The 20,086-nt window shown below is 40.6% G+C and overlaps 1 protein-coding gene across 11 annotated transcripts in view; it reads left to right on the top strand.

Moving 5' to 3' along the window:
* Nucleotides 1-20,086, top strand: part of CACNB2 (calcium voltage-gated channel auxiliary subunit beta 2) — a 405,954-nt gene that overhangs the window by 264,953 nt on the left and 120,915 nt on the right.

Genomic DNA, 20,086 nt, shown 5'->3' on the forward strand with positions numbered 1-20,086 from the left:
ATTTTTAGAAGTTTCTTCTCTTAGAACATGTTCTTCTGCAGGATAAAGTGTGTATATATGGAAGGGAGACTGCAAAGCAGCTATGAAATAGATAGTTCCAGGATTTATCTCAGGTCTTGTCTCATTTAACTCATTGCAACGATTTGAATTCTTTTTCCCATGCTGTCCTTGGAATAGTGGCGATTTCTAAGGCATAGATTGTTCGAGTTGAAGGTAGCTTGGTTTTTGGGATACTCAGTCGCTTCCCAATGAACCTATTTTAACATGGTTGTTGATTTTCCTTTGAAAAACTTGTTTTGAAAAAGGCTAAGTGCCTTGTTGATCGTGCTAGAAATACCAGGATAGCATTTCTGCTGGCTGCTTCATCTCTGAGATGAGTAGAATCTATGTGTGTTGCTATGGGAATTGTGGTTAGGAGATTCTGGTTTGAATGCATGGACAGCCCTTATGTAATACATTATTCATGACCTCTAGCGCGGCTGCCATCCTAGTCTACTGAGGAACTGCCAGGAGACCTTGACTTCTAAAAAGCAGTACTTCTGTATATCAGAATGATGTTCTTACCTCAACTGGCAGGGAAATTTTCTCCAGGACTGACAGTCTTCTCTGAAAGGCAGTTCATAAATAGCAGATGCAGGGAGGGTTTTGTGATGGTGGAAACTGGTAAAACTGGATGTGGCCCAGTTGCCAACAACGAATCTGCTCTACCAATGTTAGCCACTTAGAACATTGTGAAGTTGAAATGAAATAATGAAGAACATTAAATAATGTATGACAGTCAGCACTGTAGTTAATATAGGTTGCAGCTGAGAGTCTGAATTCTATATTCTATATTTTGCATTGTGTGTAAAGAAAAGTAAGAAAAAACTACAATTTGTATTCTGAAAATAAGATTGTTCTATTTGTGGCTAATTTATTCATGTAAGTTTCACATACCAAAATTGAACAGTTTCTCGGGCTCATGTCCCATCATGATACAGCCCAATAGACTGTAGGTTTGGTTCTCAATTGTTATCTAATTGGGGCATTTTTGTTCCTGACTCTGTGGCTACGTCATGAGTTAAATGACACTGCTGCAAAGACCTTTTAAAATATATTTCAACCAAGCATGGATCGAAATGTTGCTCCTAAATCAAACCAGGGTCATGTTACTTGTTCTACTGCCTAAAAAGTTGATAGTTAGGAATGATGTAGAAGACAAAAGAAAATGAAGAGACTTTAAAACAGAGGCAAAATAATTGAAAAACTATTTCCTGTGTTTAATGACAGATAGTTTATTTAATGGGTGAGATAGGAATGGTTAATGGGTACCAAAAAAAAAAAAATAGAACGAATGAATTAAACCTATATGATAGCACAATAGGGTGACTAAAGTCAATAATAACTTAATTGTATATTTTTAAATAAAGAATGTAATTGGACTGTTTGTAGCTCACAGGATAAATGCTTCAGGGGATGGATACCACATTCTCCATGGTATGCTTATTTCATATTGCATGCCTGTATCAAACCATCTCATCTACCTCATAAATATATACATCTATGTACCCACAAAAATTTTTTTAAGTAGTTTATATTTTTTCTTTAAAATTAGGTCAATATCTTAAACCTTTGATATATTCAAATGACATACACGAGGGTAAGTGAGAATTTAAATGTGTCTGAAAAATACAAAGATGAGGATTGAATTTTCCTTTATATTAAAATCATGGTTTGGTAGGTCTGGTTTATTAATCCCAATATTCTTGAAGAAATAATGCAAAATAGGGATTGTAGAGTGCTAGCTCCCTCTATAAATTTTTACCTTTATCTATTAAAATAGCCTCATTCTTTGCCAAAATATCATTGTGCCTTTATGAAACCTTCAAAATGAAGCCTTAAAGTTTAAAAACATAACAACTCACGCTATTTAACTTTAAATAGTTAAAAACACTTTGCACAGCCATTTTGGAAGAATCAGACATTTTCTACATTTACTTTATAACCATCAAAGCATCTCTCAAACAGAAGGACTTTACAAGTCAGTGCTTTTACTCACCTTACAGATCACATGTAATAAATAAGTCTGTGCCGATGACCTTAGCAGACCTGGTCCTGTATAAATACAAACACATTATCCACTAATTGCCTAATAATACCTCTATGAAAGAACGTGATTAGCAAGAAGTGAGACTAGAGATACTGTCTTTTAAAATGTAAGTGACCTGCAAAAGGTTATATAACGAAGTACTCTGTGCTGTCAATAAACCTAATACTCTCCGCTACCACTTTGTTAAGGCTTTTCTTAATGACTAAACTCTGCAGTGAACAGATTAGATGTTAATTTTGAGGCCAATACATACCAACTGACATGACATTGTTTTTTAACGTGGTGTTTTCTGGTTCCCAATGTGTGTTTTGAAATTGTGCAGTTATGGCATACTTGGCAAATCCTGGTTTTTCAGTTTGTGCTCTCTGATATTACCTTAAAGACAAGTCATATATGAATCTAATTTATTCCCATGTTGATCTTCTCTTTGAAAACAACTTGATTGAGATATAATTCACCCATTTGAAGTGTATAATTCAATGGTTTTTAGTATGTTCAGAGGTGTTCAACCATCACTATAATCAGTTGTAGACCATTCTCATTGCCCCATACATTCCAAGCCTGTCAGCAGTCACTCTCCTTTTTCCCCAACCACCCCCGTCCCCAGGCCTAGAACCACTATTCAGCTTTTTTTTCTACAGATTCGTCTATTGTGGATATTGCATATAAATGGAATCTTACAATAGGTGGTCTTTTGTGGGTGGCTGCCTTTGGACATCTCGGTTGTTTCCACTGTTTAGGTATTGTGCATAATGCTAGTATGAACATTCCTGTATATATTTTCTGTGTGTGTGGGCATATGTTTTCATTTCACATATGTATGTACTTTGGAGTGAAATTGCTGGGTCACCTGATCATCTCTTTTTAATTGAAATAATAATTTTCTTCTTTTCTCCTTTAATTCTCAAAAAACGCTGTCTTCTGCCCTATATGCAGAGACTCTGAGTTGGGAAATCTGGATGTAGAAGGAATTGAAGCAGAGATAAGATAGATTCAGCCGGGCATGATGGCTCATGCCTGTAATCCCAGCACTTTGGGAGGCCAAGGCAAGTGGATCACCTGAGGTCAGGAGTTTGAGACCATCTTGGGCAACATGGTGAAACCCCATCTCTACTAAAAATACAAAAATTAGCTGGGTTTGTTGGCACATGCCTGTAATCCCAGCTACTTGGGAGGCTGAGGCAGTAGAATCACTTGACACTGGGAGGGAGAGGTTGCAGTGAGCTGAGATCTCTTGCTCTCACATGGGCAACAGAGCCAGACTCTGTCAAAAACAAACAAAAAACAAAAAAAGCAACGATGGACTCAATGTGATCTTCTTAGCCGAATAGAATAACCTTCAATCTTGAGTCCATTGTTCTTTTATCATTGAGTATCTCCTATATTAAAGAAAATGTGAGACCCATTTGGTGAGTAGAAGGGACTGCAAGGCCAGAGCCACAAAGAAGAAATAGGCAGGTCTTTTGCATGTGAGAAGCTTCCATTGTTTCAGGAGAAAGTCGTGGTCATAAAAGGTGGAATACAATACATTGTGGGGAAGGGAGGGTTAGAGAGGTCTATGAGCACCCAGGTTTAGACTGCATCCTACTGGCAGGAACAGAAAATCCTTCTTTGAGGAGGTGGTGGCTTAAAAGTAGACCTCACAGTAGGGGTCCGTGTTCTGTTAGGAACCAGGCTACACAGCAGGAGGTGAACAGCAGCATCCAGAAAGGAAGCTTCATCTATATTTACAGCCACTCCCCACTGCTCACATAACCACCTGAGCTCCACCTCCCGTCAGATCAATGGCAGCATTAGATTCTCACAGGAGTGCAAACCCTTTTGTGAGCTGTGCATGAGAGGGATCACAAACCCTTTTGTGAGCTTGCGCACTCCTCATGAGAATCTAATGCCTGACGATCTGTCACTGTTTCCCATTGCCCCTAAATGGGACCATCTAGTTGCAGGAAAACAAGCTCAGGGTCCCACGGATTCTACGTCATGGTAAGTTGTAGAATTGTTTCATTATATTTTACAATGTAATAATAACAGAAATAAAATGCACAATCAATGTAATGTGCTTGACTCATCCCGAAACCATCCCCAGACCCCAGTCCATGGAAAAACTGTTTTCCTTGGTGCCAAAAAGGTGGAGGAATGCTGCCTTACAGGATGGAGAGATTAAGTTTGGCTCTTGAAGTTACAAAGGGGGATATGAAGTGAGAAATGCCTCCCAGACCCTGGAATACAATGTATATAACAGTCAGTATAAGTAAAGGCTCCACGGCAAGAAAACATAGAACCTTCCAGAGAAAGGTTAGTTTCTTGAGAAAATGTCTTTACTCTACCTTCACATTTAATTAACAAATTGGCTGGTTATAGTATTCAAGAATGAAAAACATTTTTCTTCAGATTTGTGAAGGTTTACTTCATGGTCTTCTAAAGTCCAGCCCTGCTGTTCTGTCTTTCTCTTTTTTTTTTTTTTTTTTTTTGCTCAGTGCAGCTCCACCTCCCGGGTTCAGGTGATTCTCGCACCTCAGCCTCCTGAGTAGCTAGCATTACAGGCACGTGCCACCACACCCAGATAATTTTTGTATTTTTACTAGAGACGGGGTTTCTACATGTTTCCCAGCCTGGTCTTAAAGTCCTGGCCTTAAATGATTCACCTGCCTTGGCCTCCCAAAGTGCTAGGGTTATAGATGTGACCCGCCATGCCCGGCCTGTTCTGTCTTTAAGTGTGATTTTTGGTTTTTAAAATTCTCTAATATTTTGAGAACTGTTCTTCCTTTGGTATTTTGACATTTTGACATGACATGCCTTGGTTTGTGCCTTTTTGTGTATTGTACTCGGCTTCTCATACATTCATTGTGAAGGGCTGATTAGTTCAGTTCTGGAAACCGTCTTTTTTTTTTTTTTTGGAATAATTTCTTCCCCTATATTTTCCTCTTTTCATTGGCTCTCTGGTTTGTGAGGTATTTGATTTGAGCCCCTCTGTAATCGTTTTTCTCCATCTTTTTGTTGTACCTGAATTTTTCCCAACTTCTAACCCATCTGCTAAAATTATATTTGTCAAAATGTCTAATTTCCAAGAGCTTTCTTCTTTTCTTCATTTATAGCTTCTTGTTTGTATTCCATAGCCATAATATTTTCTCTTATGTCTCTTAAGATACTAATTTTCTTAGAGTTTCCTGTACTGTCACTGTTTTTCAAGCTTTTTAAATATTTGATGTTACTTTTACATAATGGAGACTTTCTTCAAATGTTTGATTTTTAATGACTATATTTATTATTTCATTGGTATATTTGAAGTGAAAATAAACTGTAAGAAGCTGCAAAAGCATGCAACTTCATGAAGATTATGAATTGGAAGCACCTATTGTAGAGGGTTAAAACTGGGTTTTCCTGTGGGAAGTGCAAGGACTACCTACACAAAGGTCATCAGTGGAGAAATTATTGACTGCTATTTGGAATTTATACACCAACGAGAAGTTTTCAAATGAACTTAAGGAAACATTCACTATCCTGACTTGTTTTTTTGTTTGTTTTGTTTTGAGATGGGGTCTCACTCTGTCACCCAGGCTGGAGTGCAATGGCACGATCTCAGTCCACTGCAGCCTCTGCCTCCCGGGGTCAAGCAGTTCTCCTGCCTCCCGGGGTAGCAGGGAATACACGTGCGCACCATCGTGCCCGGCTAATTTTTGTATTTTTAGTAGAGACAGGGTTTCACCATGTTGGCCAGGCTGGTCTTGAACTCCTGACCTCAAGTGATCTGCCCACCTTGGCCTCCTGAAGTGCTGGGATTACAAGCATGAGCCACTGTGCCTGACCATACCCCCAACTTCTTAGCTAGGGAGTATAGGTGAGAAGACATGAGAAGATGTTGAAAATCTCTTACATATAGGTTTACAGAACACAAGCCTAAAATCAAGATGCTCAGGCAGTGCTGAAATTTGCTCTTGGGAGGAAATCCCAGTTTCACGATGTTTGAAAACATTCTTTCTCCTGCTGGATCACATGTCATCAGATACAGACTGATCAGATACAGACTCTGCCAAAACTGCAGAGTCTACAAGGTTCTTTAGGGATGATATTATGATGCAAATTTTTTCCTTGAAGGGAGGAGTGTTTTTTCTTCAGTACTTGTTTTCTTCAGGTTTGTTTATTATTATTATTTTTTAAACAAGGTCTTACTCTGTTGCCCAGGCTGAAGTTGCAGTGGCTCACTGCATCCTCAAGCTCCTGGGCTCAAGCAATCCTCCCACCTCAGCCTCCAGAATAGCTGGGACCACAGGCATGCGCCCCCATGCCTTGCTAACATTTTTTTAAAGTTTTATGTAATCCCAGTGCTTTGGGAGGCCGAGGTAGGTAGATCGCCTGAGGTCAGGGGTTCAAGACCAGCCTGGCCAATGTGGTGAAACCCCGTCTCTACGAAAAATACAAAAAACAAATAGCTGGGTGTGGTGGTGTGCACTTATAATCCCAGCTACCCCGGACGCTGAGGCAGAAGAATCACTTGCACCTGGGAGGCAGAGGTTGCAGTAAGCCGAGGTCATGCCATCGCACTCTAGCCTGGGCAACAAGAGTGAAACTCTGTCTCCAGGAAAAAAAAATGTAGAGACAAGGTCTCCTTATGTTGCCCAGGCTGGTCTCGAACTGCTGGGGTCAAGTAATCCTCTTGCCTCGACCTCCCAAAGTGCTGGGATTACAGGTGCAAGCCACTATGCCCTGGAGTTCATTCAGTTTTGACCTATCAAACTTCTCTACTTTCAACAAGTCCGGCTTATCATTTATCTTGACTAAAAGAAAGCCTGAAGACTTGAAGTTTCCAGAAAGGCCGTCAGCTGGGCCGAGACTCTGTCTGACTCTGGACAAGGTTCAAATGTTTAATTTTTGATCATCTATTCATAATTAAGAGGAAGACATTGTTAAGCTGATCGGAAGCTCTAAATGCAGTGGCAAAGCTTCTTGACAGGTCATCTCGTATAGGGTAATTGGGGAGGGACCGAAAAACTGGTGGGAGGGGGCACCATTATCTTTTAATCTGGCCAATGCCCCAGACAGGGCTCCCCCAGCCTCCTGTCTGGCTCTGTTGGACCGGTCACAGGCTTCTGGCAGTAGTCCAGGAAAAGGTGGCTAGAGTTTCATCACTTAGGATGGAGATCTTAAAATTATTTAATCCTCCTATGTTCAGTATGTCACTCGCCTTTACTCTCAGCTGTCCCTCTGATTGTCTGAAATCTCCCGGTCATCCTCTCCAGAGAAAAACCTTTGGTCTTCCGGAAGTGAGGGGAGAGAGAAAATGGATTCTGATAAGTCCAATGTCCAGTCAGTGCTATTTTCAGCCCCAGCCATACTTCTTCCTTCAGAGGTGCCTGGAACCTCCAGTTCCTCGTCCTTGCCAGAGCCATGCAGCTGCAATAGGCTTTCTACTCCTTAGCCCTCCTGCCTGCCTCTTGCAGGTACTCTCATTCTAACTCTTTCTACTCTGCTAATTACTGCTTGTTCGTTGCGTTCTATATTCTATGTTTCCACATACTCTCATCTGGTTTCCTGTTCTTTGTATCTGTGGGCTTATACTTTTTCTAAAAACATATTTTCAGGAGGAAGCATTAGTTCTGTTGACCGTGTTTCATTCCCAATAGTTTTCAATAAACATACTACAAAAAAGAAAAAATATTTCTCATCTTGCCTTAGTTCATAAATGCCTTACAGATTGAGAGAATTCCCCTAACTAGCCTTTGAAGAAGAAAGAAGAAACATGAACATCTTTATGTCCCATCAGCCTGAAGATAGTTTTTTTATTTCAAAAAAATATTAAACATGTTTTAAAAATATGTCTTACTGCGAACATTATGTGGGAGGTAGGAGAGAAATATACACGTATGTCTACAATGCATATGTTCTTAAACCTACAAGATAGACTACTGGAGAATCCAAAGAATACATGGCAGGTGTGAAACTAGAGGGCTACTTACAGAGGAAAAGAAATGTGTTGGCCGGACGCGGTGGCTCATGCCTGTAATCCCAGCACTTTGGGAGGCCAAGGCAGGCGGATCACGAGGTCAGGAGTTTGAGACCAGCCTGGCCAACATGATGAAACCCCATCTCTACTAAAAATACAAAAATTAGCCAGGCGTGGTTGTGGGCACCTATAATCCCAACTACAGGGAAACTGAGGCAGGAGAATCACTGGAACCCAGGAGGCAGAGGTTGCAGTGAGCTGAGATCACACCACTGCACTCCAGTCTAGGTGACAGAGCAAGACTCCGTCTCCAAAAAAATTTTAAGATAAAAATCCAGCAGCAATATCTTATGAAAAACACAAGCACAAAATATGTCACACATTCTTACGAAAAATATTTTAGGCTGAAATTATTTTCACAATGTACATTTTCATGCTTCTTGCATTAAAAAATTGTCAACTCTTTGCTTATAGCATATACCTTTCAAGTAGAGTTAGAAAACTGGCTGAATAGGTCTAATTTCCAGCAGCATTAGTTTGTGTATTGTTCAAATATGCATTAGCTTAGATGGCGTTTTTCTACGTGTGATAAAGAAGAAATATGCAGAAGCCCGCTGTACCTGTGTTAGGCTTCTCTTCCCTGTTGACATATACTTATGACTGGGTAGGTAACAATCACACACATTGGTACTGTCATTCTTCTACTCACCGCTAATGTTAATTGATGATAATATTAATGATGACAACAGTAATAGCACTTAATGCCCAATCGCTGCTCATTATAGACAATTTGAAAGATATAAAAGGAAAAGGCAAAACTTGTATCTTTGAGCATTTTTTTTTTTGAGATAGAATCTCGCTCTGTTGCCCAAATTGGAGTGCAGTGGCACCACCATCTTGGCTCACTGCAACCTCTGCCTCCCAGGTTCAAGCAATTCTCCTGCCTCAGCCTCCGGAGTAGCTGGGATTGCAGGCCCCTGCCACCACGTGGGCTAATTTTTGTATTTTAAGTAGAGATGGGGTTTTACCATGTTGGCCAGGCTGTTCTCAAACTCCTGACCTCAAGTGATCTGCCCGCCTCGGCCTCCCAAAGTGCTAGAATTACAGGTGTCAGCGACTGTGCCCAGCCTCTTTAAGCATGTTGAAATTATTTGAGCAGTCATGACCATACAATACATACAGCATTGATGACTACACTGTTAGCAAAATCCTTACTCTCGAAGTTCTTGCTGCAAAACGAACAAATCTCAGCCTAGTGGTGTTAAGTCACCATTTTATTTAGGTTACAATTCTCTGCCACACATCCTTGGCCAGCTGTCCGGTTAGTTGGTGACCAGGTGACCTGGGATGGCTTGTTACATGTGTCTGGAGGCTGATAGCTGTCAGCATGGGTATCTGGTTCTCCTCCATATGGTTGTTCATCCTCCAACAGGCTGGCTAGGGTTCGCATGCTGGTCTCAGGGCTACTTCGTGAGAGAGCAAGCTCCAAGGGGGGTGATAATCACCTCTCCACTTGTGTCATGTTTGCTAATGTCCCATTGGCCAAAGCAAGTCGCAGGGCTAAGCCTGGAGTCAAATGGGAATTACCAAGGGTGTGGATTCAGGTGGGATATGTTGCAACCACTTTCTGCAAACAACCTGCCACATTCATCTTTTTTCTTCCTTACCCCTTTGGAAGAAGAAATGTCTCCATGCCTTGTGAAATAAACAACACTGTCATCCCTTCTATCCTATTTTTTTTTTTCCTTCTTTCTACTGCCAACCTTATCACCCCAGGCTTTATTCTCCTGCTCCAATTTCTTCCCTACTTACTCTTTAACCCCATGAAACTGATTTCTGTCTCCATCTCTTTACTGAGGGTCTCTAGTGACTTCCTAATCACAAAGCCACTGACCTTTTATTGAGCCTTCCCTTAACATCTCTGCAAACCTCAATTTGTTTTTCTTCTCTGGTAAGTCACTTTTGTCCTGCAGGTGCTGGCTACACACAAAGTCCACTCCTACTACCACTCCGGTGGTTCCTGTTCAGTCCCTTCTGTTTCAGCTTTTTGTTCCCTCACCTGAAATGTGGAAGTCCATTCAACTAAATGCTCGGGCCTTGGCCTCCTGATGTTTGTTGCTTTAGGCATGCCATTGGTTTCCAGACTGAGCTCTGTAGAGCCCCAAGAGATCCATGGATTTTTCTGGAGTCACTGCAGAGGCTTGGGGAATGCCCAGCCGGCTGTGGTCTGCGCATTGTATCCAGGATTCAGCCAGAACAGTGCTACTTTCACATGCTTTGTTTTGTTTTGTTTTGTTTTGACGTGGGGTTTTGCTCTTATTGGCCAGGCTAGATTGCAGTGGCATGATCTCAGATGACTGCAATTTCCGCCTCCTAGGTTCAAGTCATTCTCCTGCCTCAGCCTTCCAAGTAGCTGGGATTACAGGCGCATGCCATCGCGCCCAGGTAATTTTTTGTATTTTTAGTAGAGATGGGGTTTCACCCTCTTGAACAGGCTGGTCTCAAACTCCTGTCCTCAGGTGATCCACCCACCTCAGCCTCCCAAAGTACTGGGATTACGGGCATAAGCCACTGTGCCCAGTCACACGTATTTTATGTATTGGGACCTTTATGTGCCTTTTCCTTTGAGTAAAGAGTTTCACCTCCAGAGCGAGCTTTAAACCACTGCCGTCTTCCCTTCTGCTCTGCCATCCTTCTCCAGGCTTCAGCCGTCACTTGTAGTTGGTCCCTTTGGTCTTCGCCTCTCTCCTGAGTGCTTGGATCTCAGGTCCTCTTTTTGGATCTCTGTTGGTTCTGCCACCCACTTAAAATCGAGCTCCCAGTCTTTTCCTTTAAACCCTTTCTTCTCTGCATTTTCCATTTCCACTCACATTACCTCCATCCCTCCAAACCTGAAACCTTTGTTGAAGGGTCAGCAAATCTTTTCCTGTGGATTATCAGAAGGGAAATATTTTAGGGGCACGGGTCATGCAGTCTCTACTGCAACTACTCAGAAACCTGGATTTGGATTCCATCTCTGCCATGGACTGGCTGCCTGTCTTGTTGATAAATTACAGGTGAAGCTCAGTTTTGCCATTTGTAAAAGGACACTAACCTCTGTTTCACAGGATTCCAGTGATAATTGAGTAAGCTGTTACTTACAAAGCACAAGGTTCCTAGACCCGTCTTTCCCTACTCTGGCCCTTGTGATGGGCACAGGAAACTGGGACACACAGCACCTGCCGTGGAGCAGTTCAGGGTGTAGTGAGGAATCTGAATGGGAAGTGATCAAACAAGTGTCTTTGCCTCTTCTGTAGTTAGGTGTGGTCTTACACTATTTTACACGGTCACTATCAGCTTAGTTGTTTGCCACTTGGTGGTGAGTGCTGTAAGGTAGATTTGAGATGTCCAGGGATTGCAGACCTGCCTGGGATGTGACTGGCATTCACACACTTGCTTGATCTCACAGCAGTTGCCGTGGCAAGTCAGGTTGCATCCCCATCCATCCCAGTGATGAAGGCACAGCCCTTGTCTTCTGTACTCTAACTTTGAGATGTGTTCTCTGCTTCTTAGTCGCACGGGTGCAGATCTCTGTCTTAGTTATCAAGAGCAATTGAACTCTCTCTTGTTCTCACATGCTCTTTCCTGAGTAATACCAAGTATTCGGGAAAAAATTATACATTGCTGTCTGTTTATTTATTGTTATATTTATCTTGGCAATCTACCTGTTAAGCTAGTTTTAATTTTCTTATGGGTAACAATCACATGTTTTAAAAGGAACCTGATACTCGATCTGGTTCTGTGCTCTTTGACATGGATTTGTGGGTTTTATTAATGGAAGTTCTAGAAGGCTGAGATTTGCCCAGATTTAAAACTGTTCTTGTTCCAGAATCCTTGTAAGGACTGTTTACTACTACTGTTTTTTGTTTTTGTTTTTGTTTTTTGGTTTTTTTTTGTTTTTGTTTTAAGACAAAATCTCTGTCGCCCAGGCTGGAGTACAGCAGCGTGATCTCGGCTCACTGCAGCCTCTGCCCCCCGAGTTCAAGCAATTCTCCTGCCTCAGCCTCCCAAGTTGCTAGGATTACAGGCGTGCACCACCACGCCCTGCTAATTTTTGTATTTTTAGCAGAGACAGGGTTTCACTGTATTGGCTAGGCTGCTCTCATAGACTTCTGGCTATTTCAAAACCATACATGGATTAAGGAAGGATTATTATAAACTTTGCAGCTCAAGCTTATTTTTTTTTTTTAATCTTAGAGCACGATAACTGAGTATCTTTGCTGTATCATTGTAAACACAGCTATAAGTATGCAATTCTTCCCTCCCTTTTTCTCCACCAGATATGAACAAGGAATGACATGAACACTTTTATGCAGAGCTTAAAACAGTGAACCCTCTCTGTTCTTATGAGTTTTCGCCTGATCAATGGCCAAATAAAAGATGTTGAAAACTCTGGAAAAAAGTAGAATTTGTTTAATAAGCAAACATTTGATGAGTGGTATTATGCTATCGAGCTAGGAGTTTAAGGAAGGGAAACTGGAGATGTTAGATGTGGTTTCTCCCTCAAGAAGCTCATGGTCTAATGGTCTTGCTAAAAATGTGTATCACTGAGTAATGTGGTAGCTATGAGACTTAAAGCACTGTAGGCTTGGCTTGGTGGCTCATGCCTGTAATCTCAGCACTTTCAGAGGCTGAGGTGGGAGAATAGCTTTAGGCCAGGAGTTTGAGATCAGCTTGGGCAATACAGTGAGACCTCATCTCTACAAAAAAGAAGAAAAATTAGTTAGGTATGGTGGTACATGCCTGTAGTTCCAGCTACTCAGAAGGCTGAGGCAGGAGGATTGCTTGAGCCCAGGAGTTAGAAGCCACAATAAGCTATAACTGCACCAATATACTCCAGCCTGGGTGACAGAGCAATACCCTGTCTCTTTAAAAAAAAAAAAAAAAAAAAAAAAAAAAAAAAAAAAAAAAGAGCATCATAGGCCAAATGGCAAATGGGTGGACACCAGCACTGCTGGAGAAGGAAGTGCTGATGACCACAGAAGGGCACAAATTATATAAGCCCCCACTGTTAGTGACTGTCCCTCTGGAGGAAGAGCCTACGTTAACCAGCAGTGTGATTGTCTCTAAAGTTAGCAAGATGATTGCTAACTGTGGGGTCCAACAAAGGCTGTTATTTTAGTTTAATTTCATTTTAAATCTCAATTCACAATTTACTTAACGGCCCAAGCATTTTTTCATCCTCATAACCATTCGTAAGTGTACAATTGTATTAAGTATTTCACACTGTTGTGCCACAGATCCCTAGAACCTTTTCATCTTGCAAATGTGAAACTCTACATCATCTGAACAACTCCTCATCCCCCCACCCCCCACAGCCCCTGACAACTACCATGCTACAATATTTTTCCTTTTTTTGTCTGCTCAAATTTATGGGTTACCTAAGACATTTTTTACAGGTATATAATGCATTGTGATCAAGTCATCCTACTCTGCTGTCAAACACTGAGTTGATTCCTTCCATCTTACTGTATGCTTGTACCCTTTAACCCACTTCTCTTCCTCCTCCTGGCACCCCCTTCTCACCCTTTTCATTCTGTTATTTTTCTACTCTTTATCTCCACATGTTCAGTATTTGTCCCTCTGTGACTGGCTTATCTCAGCATGATCTCCTCAAGATTCATCTATGTTGTCCCATGTGACAGAATTTCCATCATTTTTTAAGGTCGAGTAATATTCTATTACATGTATAGACCACATTGCTTTATCCATTTATCTGTCAATGGATATTTGGGCTGCTTCCACCTCTTGGCTACTGTGAATAATGCCGTAAAGTTTTGTCTGCTTGTTTGTTTTTTGAGACAAAGTCTCACTCTGTCACCCAGGCTGGAGTGCAGTGGCACAGTCTCAGCTCACTACAACCTCTGCCTCTTGGGTTCAGACGATTCTTCTGTCTCAGCCTCTTGATTAACTGGGACTACAGGTGTACGCCATCATGGCCAGCTAATTTTTTTTAGTAGAGACGGGGTTTTGCCATATTGGCCAGGGTGGTCTTGAACCCCTGACCTCAGGTGATCCAGCAGCGACAGCCTTGCAAAGTTTTTTAAAATCTTGAATTTTTTTTCAATGAGCCTGTGAACGTGGACCATCAGCAAGTGGGAACTATAGAGTATGTTTCACAGTGGCTCAGTGTTTAACTTCCCATTGCATTGTTTTGCTTGGTCCTTACAAGTACTAAGTGAGGAAGGGAAAGCAGATATAGTTACCCCATTTTATGGGTGAGCAAACTGATGGTGGATATTGAAGGAACTTGCCCAAGATCACTGAGCTCGTAAGTGGCAGAATTAGGGCAAGGACCCAGGCTTCTGTCTCAAAGGCTTTTTTTTTTTTTTTTTTTTTTTTTTTAATGTTCTTTCACCTCATCAAGGAGCCGCTTTTAGAAAGACACAGGCTTATGAAAGCAGAAAGTACATTTAAAAAAAAAAAAAAAAGGCACCAGCTGAGAATACATTAATGTTTCCTCTTTGTTTCATGGTCTAGAGAGATTAAGGAAATAAAAGCTTTTTTTCCTCTTTAACTATAAAAGCAAAAATAAAGCAGGGCAGCTATTAAGACAATTTTAAAAGTACAAACACCATCGTGCAACTTTTTTTGCTATTGAGTCTGGATAGAGTTTACAAGCAAAAAACTCACCTTTTGTCCTGCTTGTTAAAGTTTAGTTTATCGTCATAACACCACTGATGTGAAACAAGTCCATTTTTACACTTCAACATTATTTAAACAAAAATCTTGAGCTAAAAATTATTATTATTATTATTATTATTTTGAGACGAAGTTTCACTCTTGTTGCCCAGGCTGGAGTGCAGTCACGCGATTTTGACTCACTGCATCCTCCACCTCCTGGGTTCAAGCAATTCTCCTGCCTCAGCCTCCCTAGTAGCTGGGATTACAGGCACACACCACCACACCCGGCTAATTTTTGTATTTTTAGTAGAGACAGGTTTCACCATGTTGGCCAGGCTGATTTCAAACTCCTGACCTCAGGTGATCCACCTGCCTCGGCCTCCCAAAGTGGAGATAAAAATTCTTGAATTTAATATGTTGTTAAAGGAAGACCTTCCAGGATGTCTGTGTATACCCTTTTCATGGTTAAATGGAGATACAAATGGAACGTACTTAAAACTATTCAAATATGCCTTTTCCTGTAGAGAAATGGAAAAATAATCAAACATATAGGAAACAGATTGAAGAATGCTGAAGAAACAAAATTTAAATAGAGCAAGGAAGAGAAAATTGAAGTTACCATAAAACGATAAAAAAAAAAAAAGATTTTATTAAGTGTTGCCTATTCCTAAGGGGAAAAAAATGAACTAAAAATTAAAGCAGCCAAAAATATAAAGTTAGATGTAACAATTGACTAGAGAAAGATGAGGATGAGTTATAAAGGAAGATTAGGAGACTGCTGTAGTGCAGGAGTGCAAGGTTGTGGTTTTTTGTTTGTTTTTGAGATGGAGTTTCACTCTGTCTTCAGCCTGGAGTGTGGTGGCACCATCTTGGCTCACTGCAACCTCCGCCTCCCAGGTTCAGGCGAGTCTCTTGCCTCAGCCTCCCTGAGTAGCTGGGACTACAGGTGCGCGCCACTACGCTCAGCAGTTTTTATGTTTTTAGTAGAGACGGGATTTCAGCATATTAGCCAGGATGAGCTCATGATTCGCCCGCCTTACTAGACCCTATTTGTAAGAAAGGAAAATGAATCACATAATCTGCTGTCAGTTGTTTATTCTGATTTCCTGCTAAAAATTATTTTGACTGATATTTGCAGGATTAACACCTGTGAAAGCAAACTAAATATGGCCTGAGAAGGACTCCATACTTCTACAGTTGAGTCCTCGTGGACGAACTGTAACCTAGCTCAATAGGCAGATAAGATTGAAAACCTAACTTGGAAGTATGTGCCTGTAACAGTAACTGAGTCTTGGCCACTGCCAGCGGCCACACTTCAACCACTCAGATTGCTGAGTGTTCAAACTGTGTTCAAATAAGACAAATGCCAATATGTAACCAATCCAGCTATTTCTGTAGCTTGCTGCGAATTTCTGTATGTCACTCCTCTCTTTTTTGGTCTGTAAATTTGTTCTGACCACAGGGCATCCCTGCAGTCTGTCTCAATCTGCTGATTCTGGCGGCTGCCCGATTTGCGAATTGTTCACTGCTTAGTTAAACTCCTTTACATGTAATTTGGTTGAAGTTTTTTTAACACACTCATTGCTTTAAAAAAAAAATGGGGGTCAATTCTTGAATGTTTGCGACCAGTATCATGGTCTCATCCTGCCCTCCCTAGACTGGACAGCAGGAAGTGAATTCAACAGGAAGTAGGTAAAATGTAAACTCTGATCTTGTCTTTGGCTTTCTTGTTTCATTCCCTGGATTTTTAAACAACCAACTATCCCTTTGTCTTCTGAGAGAACTATAGTCATCCCTGAATGAAATATTTATTGGACCAGTTGTAACCTTACATTTGAATCAACCTACATTCCTTACGGATGAGAGTTAAGTTACAGGATCCTTTATGAGGCAACCCAGTGACACGCATCCCCAGGCAGAATTAAAGGAGATCTTTGGCTGTGACAAACTAAAGCCCTTTGGCTACGACAGAACAAGGAAAGTTACCATGGTTGAACTAGATGGTAAGAACTACTTGCTTCTCCTCTGAGCATGCTGTGACGTGCTTAATTCTATGAGTTTAAGTAGCCTGAGGACTCAATAGATCACATAATGGATACGCAAAATGGAGTATAGAAATCCTTTAGTAAGTAAAAATCTCCACGTGCTATATTCAGCACACTTGCCTGGATCCCCGACATTGTGGTGTATGTTAGCCTAAGAGATAGAAAATGAAATAGTAACTGTATTATAATGTACATGACCATTCTCTTCAACTCTTTACTTTAAAATGGGAGAGAGAGAAGGTGACACGGAACCCTAGGTCACGCAGCTATGACTGGACTAAGGTTATGAACTAGTGTCCATTTTACCACATGGTCCACCTACTGAGTTGGAGTTTCAGGGGTGGTAATTGAGTCAGGACCCTCTTATTCAAATGATCAAAAGTCCGATAAAGGTGTCTCTGGAAAAGAGGTCTTGTCCAGACCCCAAGAGCGGGTTCTTGAATCTCACATGGGAAAGAATTCAGGGAAAGTCACAGAATATATTTAAAACAATTTATTAGCAACTGCTCTATTACAGAGTAGAGCAGCCTCAGAAAGCAGGAGGAGGAATGTCCCTACCTTAAATGGAATGCTGGCTTATATGGGTTATTAACGTTAAGAATAGTGAACTTCATTACAAAAGCTCGTGATCAGCTGTGACAGGCTATTAGTATTGTTATTTTCCTATGTTACTATTGATTTCAGCAAGAGTTTAGGAGTGTACTACTATTTTTAAAGCAAAACTTCTATTAAACTAAGAATGCTTTTTGTTCTTAAAATGTCAGGACATTTCTATAAGTTCTAGGTTTTTATTTAGTTAGCATCATTAATTCGTTCCCTCAACTGTAAGTATCTTATGACCAGGAGTGCCCAACCCCCTGGTAATGTAACCCAGCCAATTTGGCCTTATCTGGCCTTTGTTCAAGATGGAGTCACTCTGGTTAGGATGCCTTTGACCAAAGGACATATCCAAAACTTGAATGTTTTATCTCAGCCTAATACACTGATGAATGTATACTCCAGCATTAATCTTTTGTTATGAAACCAAGACCTATTCTTTAAGTAGGAGTCTGTGTATTAGTCTGGGTTCTCCAGAGAAGCAGACCTAATAGGAGATACACACACACACACACACACACACACACACACACACACACACACACAGAGAAGTATATGGAGATTTATTATAAGGAATTGGTGCACATGATTATGGAAGCTAAAAAGTTCCACGATCTGATCTGCCAACTGTATTTTTGGGGACCCAGGAAGGCTGATGGTATAATTCCCACTCCAAGAGCAGGAAAAAGACCGACAGATGTCTCAGCACAAGCAGGCAGGCAGCAAGAAAATGGGTGAATTCCTCCTTCTTCCACCTTGTATTCTATTCAAGCCCCCAGCAGATTGGATCAAGCTCATCCACATTGGAGAAGGCACTCAACTTACTAAATCCACCAGTTCAAATGCTCATCTCACCCCAAACACCCTCACAGACATATCTAGAAATACATTTAAATTTGCACCCTGTGGTGCAATCAAGTTGACACATAAAATTAGCCATCACAGTCTGCTAATTGAAGTTTCTACTCTACTTATATGACCATCTTCAGTCTAGAATTTAGTTAGACATTCATTTGAGTTTGACCGTTATCCATAGGAATTCGGGTTCCAGGAAATACAAGAAGAACTGAAAAGAATTTTTTTTTAAATTTAAACTATAGTCGTGTTTATGCCTCAAAATAATACTTTAACTTTTTTCCTAAATATTCTAGAAATTAAAGTTTACCAATCAACCATTTGTTATTAATATTATACTTTTGATTAATGACTTGATAAAATACAAAAGAAGGAAATGTATTTTTTAAGAGAGGAATTTGAAGAATTTTTCCCCTAAAAATTCATATGTATGTAAAATATCTTGATCTTAGTAAAGGTCCATTTGCCCTTGTTAACTCTGGTCCAAGAAAACTATCAATTCGAGTTAGAAAAACAGTTAATCATCTTAACCTTGAAATTTTTCTTTCAATTTCTCTGAAATACATATATTTTATTTGTTTCATTGGCTGAAAAATGTTCAGAGTAGTATTACCAGTATGTGTTTGTTTGTTTTTTGTTTTTTTGTTTTTTTGAGACAAAATTTCATTCTTGTTGCCCAGGCTGGAGTACAATGGTGCAATCTCGGCCCACCGCAACCTCTGTCTCCCAGTTTCAAGTGATTCTCCTGCCTCAGCCTCCCGAGTAGTTGGGATTACAGGAATGCACCACCATGCCCAGCTAATTTTTTGTATTTTTTAGTAGAGACAGGGTTTCTCCATGTTGGACAGGCTGGTCTCCAACTCCTGACCTCAGGTGTTCTGCCCGCCTCGGCCTCCCAAAATGCTGGGATTACAGGCCTGAGCCAACACGCCTGGCTCAGTATGGTATTTTTAAAAGGTTTTTTAAGTGGTTATTTTTTTCTGACTCATGAATATTTTTGAATATATGATAAAAATCTGTGAGCCCTCTCCAAAAAATAGCTTCTATATAAACAGCTTGGTTTATGTTTCCAGGGTCTCCACAGACCTCGGAAACAAACCCATATACCCTAAGGGTATACAAAGTACAAGAATCTCTTGTTAATAAGCCCAACCTTTATCCTTTTAGAGTGGCTGATGCTTGAAGAACTATGGAACGTTGGGGTGTATTTCTTTGCTCTCAGATACTTGCGAAGATTACCACATAAATTCTTAGAGTTCTGGGTTTAGCTATAGTGTTTAGTGTCGAAGCAGAGGTTGGGCAAATATACACTACTCTAAATACTTTCTTGTGCTATAGCTGTTAAGCGTGTTCTAGTTTAAACAGTTGTCAGTGATTAGCGATTTTGATGTTCTGTTTTAAGATTTTGTAATGGTCTAGACGAACATGAACAAAACCAAAAGAATCGTTTCAAGTTTAGCAGATAGTAGGAGCTAATCTTTTCTGTGGTTTGGTTTGGTCACCTGCATTAGGTTGGTTTACTAGTCTGTGACTTTCTGAGTTGCTTTATCTTGTGTTAACGTCTATCAGATACAATCTCCGTATTGATTTCTGTTTATTCTTGCCTGGGTGATCTATTCCATTTGGATAACTAGAACACTCAGTAGCTCTCTGGAGGGACTTCTACCTGTAGATTACAGAAGGGTAAGGCTGTCTGATGCCCAGTTGTCCTTTTTCCCTGGATTAAAAAGAAACCTTTTGCCATCTTTCTGGCTTCTTGGGAAAATAAATGATAATGAAACGTTTGCAGCAGCAAGACTCTTTCCTGCCCAAAGGTTTAAGATTCCATGGACACATTTCCTGGTCTAGCATGCTATTGCTCTTTCTCATCAACTTTCCGTCTCTCCTCACTCATCA

This window comes from Macaca mulatta, chromosome 9 (genome assembly GCF_049350105.2).
Source record: "Macaca mulatta isolate MMU2019108-1 chromosome 9, T2T-MMU8v2.0, whole genome shotgun sequence".
NCBI classification, from domain to species: domain Eukaryota; kingdom Metazoa; phylum Chordata; class Mammalia; order Primates; family Cercopithecidae; genus Macaca; species Macaca mulatta.